Raw genomic sequence first — 6162 nt, 5'->3', positions numbered from 1 at the left:
CCACCACATCTATGATGATACCGGGTTTTGTCACAATTATCGTCATAGAAGTGTCATAAGTATGACAGGAAAAAAATTTGTTTGGCCCAGAATGTCACGGATGTATCTTTTTTTTGGTAGTGCCGACTCCTGTGTGCATCTACTACTATTACTCCACACATCGACCGCTATCCAGCATGTATCTAGTGTATTAAGTTCATAAAGAAAAGGAGTACTGCAATAAGAGTGATGACATGATGTAGACAAGATCTTTTTATGTAGAAATAGACCCCATCTTGTTATCCTTAATAGCAATGATAAATACGTGTCGTTTCCCCTTCTGTCACTGGGATCAAGCACCGTAAGATCGAACCCATCACAAAGCACCTCTTCCCATTGCAAGATAAATAGATAAGTTGGCCAAACAAAACCAAAATATCGGAGAAGAAATATGAGGCTATCAGCAATCATGCATATAAGAGATCAAAGACGACTCAAATAACTTTCATGGATAAAAACATATATCTGATCATAAACTCAAAGTTCATCGGATCCCAACAAACACACCGCAAAAAGGCTCACATCATATGGATCTCCAAGAGACCATTGTATTGATAATCAAGAGAGAGAGGAAGCCATCTAGCTACTAACTACGGACCCGTAGGTCTACAACGAACTACTCATGCATCATCGGAGAGGCACCATTGGAAGTGGTGAACCCCTTTGTGATGGTGTCTAGATTGGATCTAATGGTTCAGGATTCTACAGCGGCTGGAATAGATTTTCGTCGACTCTCATAGGGTTTCTATAATATTGGGGTATTTATAGAGCAAAGAGGTGGTTCATGGGGCACCCAAGGTAGGCACAACCCAACTGGGTGCGCCTGGGCCTCCAGGCGTGCCCTGGTGGGTTGTGCTCCCCTCAGAGCACCCCCCCCCCCCAGGTGCTTTCTTGGCCCACTGGATGTCTTCTGTCCCAAAACATTCCTCAAAAAGTTTCGCTACGTTTGGACTCCGTTTGGTATTGATTTCCTACAATGTAAAAAACATGCAGAAAATAGCAACTCGCACTGGGCACTATGTCAATATGTAGTACCAAAAAATGCTACAAAATGACTATAAAATGATTGTAAAACATCTAAGAATGATAATATAACAGCATGGAACAATAAAAGATACGTTGGAGACGTATCAGACTATTACTCACCGTCTTGGGGTCCCAAAGCGATTTCCATGGTTGTGAAACCCCAAGGTGTGCTTACGTGTTGGTCGTCAGGACTCGCAGTTTGGGCCAATTCTGGCCCGTTTCTTGGACTATTACTCAGTTTTGGGGTCCCGAAATGATTTCCATGATTGACAAACACCGGGGTGCGTTTATGTGTCGGTCATCAACACTCACAATTTTGGCCGATTCTGGTCCGTTTCATGGACTATTACTCACCGTTTTGGGGACCCAGAACGATTTCCGAGATTGACGATCCCTGGGGTGCATTTACGTGTCCATCGTCAACACTCACAGTTTTGGCCAATTCTGGCCCATTTCGTGGACTATTACTCACTATTTTGGGGTCCCAATGCGATTTCCATGGTTGTCGAACCATAAGATGTGCTTATGTGTTGGTCGTCAAGACTCGCAGTTTGGGACGATTCTGGCCCGTTTCTTGGACTATTACTCAGTTTTGGGGTCGCGAAGTGATTTCCATGATTGACGAACCCCGGGGTGCTTTTACGTGTCGGTCATCACCACTCACAATTTTGGCCGGTTCTGGTCCGTTTCGTGGGCTATTGCTCACTGTTTTGGGGACCCAGAACGATTTCTGAGATTGACGATCGCCGGGGTGCGTTTACATGTCCATCGTCACCACTCACAGTTTTGGCCATTTCTGACCCGTTTCGTGGACTATTACTCGCTGTTTTGGGGTCCCAAAGCGATTTCCATGGTTGTCGAACCCCAAGGCGTGCTTACGTGTTGGTCATCAAGACTCGCAGTTTGGGCCGATTCTGGCCCGTTTCTTGGACTATTACTCAGATTTAGGGTCCCAACATGATTTGCGCGGTTGACGAACCCCGGGGTGCGTTTACGTGTAGGTCATCAACACTCACAATTTTGGCCAATTCTGGTCCATTTCATGGACTATTACTCACAGTTTTAGGGATCCAGAACGATTTCCGCGATTGACCATCCCCTTGGTGCATTTACATGTCTGTCGTCAGCACTCACAATTTTGGCCAGTTCTAACCCGTTTCGTGGACTATTACTCACCGTTTTGGGGTCCCAATGCGATTTCCATGGTTTTCGAACCCCAATGCGTTCTTACGTGTTGGTCGTTAAGACTCGCAGTTTGGGCCGATTCTGGCCCGTTTCTTGGACTATTACTAAGATTTCGGGTGCATTTACGTATAGGTCATCAACACTCACAATTTTCGCCGATTATGGTCCGTTTCATGCACTAATACTCACTGTTTTGGGGTCCCAGAGCGATTACCACGATTGACGATCCCCGGGGTGCGTTTACGTGTCTATCATCAACACTCATAGTTTTGCCAATTCTGACCTGTTTCATGAACTATTACTCACCGTTTTGGGGTCCCAAACGATTTCCATGGTTGTCGAACCCCATGGTGTGCTTACATGTTGGTCGTCAAGACTCACAGTTTGGGCCGATTCTGGCCCGTTTCTTGGACTATTACTCAGTTTTGGGGTCCCGAAGTGATTTCCATGATTGACGAACCCCGGGTAAGTTTATGTGTCGGTCATCAACACTCACAATTTTGGCCAATTCTGGTCCATTTTGGGTACTATTACTTATCGTTTCGGGGTCCCAGAACGACTTCCGCCATTGACGATCCCCGGGGTGCATTTACGTGTCCGTCGTCAACACTCACAATTTTGGTCAATTTTGACCCATTTCATGGACTATTACTCACTGTTTTTGGGTCCCAAAGCGATTTCCATGGTTGTCGAACCCCAAGGCGTGCTAACGTGTTGGTCATCAAGACAGGCAGTTTATGCCAATTCTGGCCCGTTTCTTGGACTATTACTCGGATTTGGGGTCCCGACGTGATTTCCACGATTGACGAACCCCGAGGTGCGTTTACGTGTCGGTCATCGACACTCACAATTTTGGCCGATTCTAGTCCCTTTCGTGCACAATTACTCACTGTTTTGGGGTCCCAGAGCGATTTCCACGATTGACTATCACCAGGGTGCGTATACGTGTTCGTCGTCAACACTCATAGTTTTGGCCAATTCGAACCCGTTTCGTGGACTATTAGTCACTGTTTTCGTGTCCCAAAACGATTTCCACCATTGTCGATCCCTGGGTTGCGTATGCGTGTTCGTCGTCAACACTCATAGTTCTGGCCAATTCTGACCAGCTTCGTGGACTATTACTCACTGTTTTGGGATCCCGAAGTGATTTCCATAGTTGTCTAACCCCAAGGTGCGCTTATGTGTCAATCATCAACACTCGCAGTGTTGGCCAATTCTTGCCCATTTTGTGGACTATTACTCACTGTTTTGGGGTCCCGGAGTGATTTCCACAATTGACGAACCCCAGGGTGTGTTTACGTGTTGGTCATCAACACTCGCAGTTTTTGTCGATTCTGACCCGTTTCGTGGACTATTACTCTACGTTTGGGGGTCCCGAAGTTATTTCCATGGTTGTCGGACCCCAAGATGTGCTTACGTGTTGGTCGTCAAGATTCGCGGTTTGGGCCGATTCTAGCCTGGTTCTTGGACTATTACTCAGTTTTGGGGTCCCGAAGTGATTTCTACAATTGATGAACCCAGGGTGCGTTTATGTGCTTGTCATCAACACTCACAATTTTGGTCGGTTCTGGTCCGTTTCATCGACTATTACTCACCGTTTTGGGGTCCCAGAATGATTTCCGCGATTGACGATCCCCGGGGTGCGTTTACGTGTCCATCGTCAACACTCACAGTTTTGGCCAATTCTGACCCGTTTCATGGACTATTACTCGCCGTTTTGGGGTCCCAATGCAATTTCCATGGTTGTCGAACCCCAAGGTGTGTTTACGTGTTGGTCGTCAAGACTAGAAGTTTGGGCCGATTCTGTCCCGTTTCTTGGACTATTAATCAGATTTGGGGTCCCGACATGATTTCCATGATTGACGAACCCTGGGGTGCGTTTATGTGTATGTCATCAACACTCATAATTTTGGCCGATTCTGGTCCGTTTCATGCACTATTACTCACTATTTTTCGGTCCCTGAGCGATTTCCACGATTGACGATCCCCGGGGTGCGTTTACGTGTCCGTCGTCAACACTCACAGTTTTGGCCAATTCTGACCCCTTTCATGGACTATTACTCACCGTATTGGGGTCCCAATGTGATTTCCATTGTTGTCGAACCCCAAGGTGTGCTTACGTGTTGGTCATCAAGACTCACGGTTTGGGCCGATTCCTGTCCGTTTATTGGACTATTACTCAGTTTTGGGGTCCCAAAGTGATTTGCACGATTGGCGAACGCCGGGGTGCGTTTACGTGTCGGTCACCAACACTCACAATCTTGGCCGATTCTGCTCCGTTTCATGGACTACTACTTACCGTTTTGGGGTCCCAGAACGATTTCCACGATTGACGATTCCCGGGGTGCGTTTATGTGGGAGTTAATCTTCCATATAACTTAGTGATTGACAGAGTTCTCTAGTCACTATCACCAAGCTACTAGAACTTCCTGAAGAACTATAATATGCAAGGGATGATGAAAACGATTCCCGAGCTCTTTGCGATGCTGAAATCGGCAAAGGTAGAAATCAAGAAAGAGCATCAATTGTTGATAGTTAACAAGACCACTAGTTTCAAGAAAAAGGGCAAGGGAAAGAAAGGGAACTTCAAGAAGAATGGCAAGCAAGTTGCCACTCCCGTGAAGAAGCCCAAAGCTGGACCTAAGCCTGAAACTGAGTGCTTCTACTCCAAAGGGAATGGTCACTAGAAGCGGAACTTCCCCAAATACTTGGCGGATAAGAAGGATGGCAAAGTGAACAAAAGTATATTTGATATACAAGTTATTGGTGTGTACCTTACTAGTATTCGTAGTAGCCCCTAGATATTTGATACTGGTTTAGTTGCTAAGAATAGTAACTCGAAACAGGAGTTGCGGAAGAAACGAAGACTAGTTAAGGGCAAGGTGACGATGTGTATTGGCAAATTTCTAAGACTGAGATGATCACTATCGTGCACTCGCTCTACCTTCGGGATTAGTGTTGAGCCTAAACAAATGTTATTTCGTGTTTGCGTTGAGCATGAACATGATTAGATCATGTTTATTGCAATATGGTTATTCATTTGAGTCGGAGAATAATTGTTGTTTTGTTTACATGAATAAAACCTTCTATGGTCATACACCCAATGTGAATGGTCTATTGAATCTATAGTAGTGATACACTTAATCATATTGTAGCCAAAAGATGCAAAGTTGATAATGATAGTGCAGCATACTTGTGGCTCAACCGTTTAGGTCATATTGGTGTAAAGCGCATGAAGAAACTCCATGCGGATGGGCTTTCAGAATCACTTGATTATGAATCTTTTGATTCTTGCGAACCATGCCTCATGGGCAAGATGACTAAAACTCCATTCTCCGGAATAATGGAGCGAGCTAATGACTTACTGGAAATAATACATACCAATGTATGCGGTCCGATGAGTGTTGAAGCATGCAGCGGGTATCGTTATTTCTGACCTTCACAGATGATTTGGGTAGGTATGGGTATATCTAGTTGATGAAACACAAGTCTGAAACATTTGAAAAGTTCAAAGAATTTCAGAGTGAAGTAGAGAATCATTGTAACAAAAAAATAAAGTTTCTATGATCTGATCACGGAGGTGAAAATTTGAGTTACGAGTTTGGCCTTCATTTAAAACAATGTGGAATTGTTTCACAACCCACGCCACCTGGAACACCACAAAGAAATGGTGTTTCCGAACGTCATAACCGTACTTTATTAGATATGGTGCATTCTATGATGTATCTTACCAATTTACCACTATCGTTTTGGCGTTATGGATTACACACAGATGCATCCACGTTAAATAGGGCACAATCTAAATCCATTGAGATGACACCGTATGAACTCTGGTTTGGCAAGAAACCTAAGCTGTCGTTTCTTAAAGTTTGGGGATGCGACACTTATGTCAAAAGGCTTCAGCCAGATAAG

This window comes from Triticum aestivum, chromosome 4B (assembly GCF_018294505.1).
Source record: "Triticum aestivum cultivar Chinese Spring chromosome 4B, IWGSC CS RefSeq v2.1, whole genome shotgun sequence".
Lineage (NCBI taxonomy): Eukaryota > Viridiplantae > Streptophyta > Magnoliopsida > Poales > Poaceae > Triticum > Triticum aestivum.
This window is presented reverse-complemented; position numbering follows the sequence as displayed.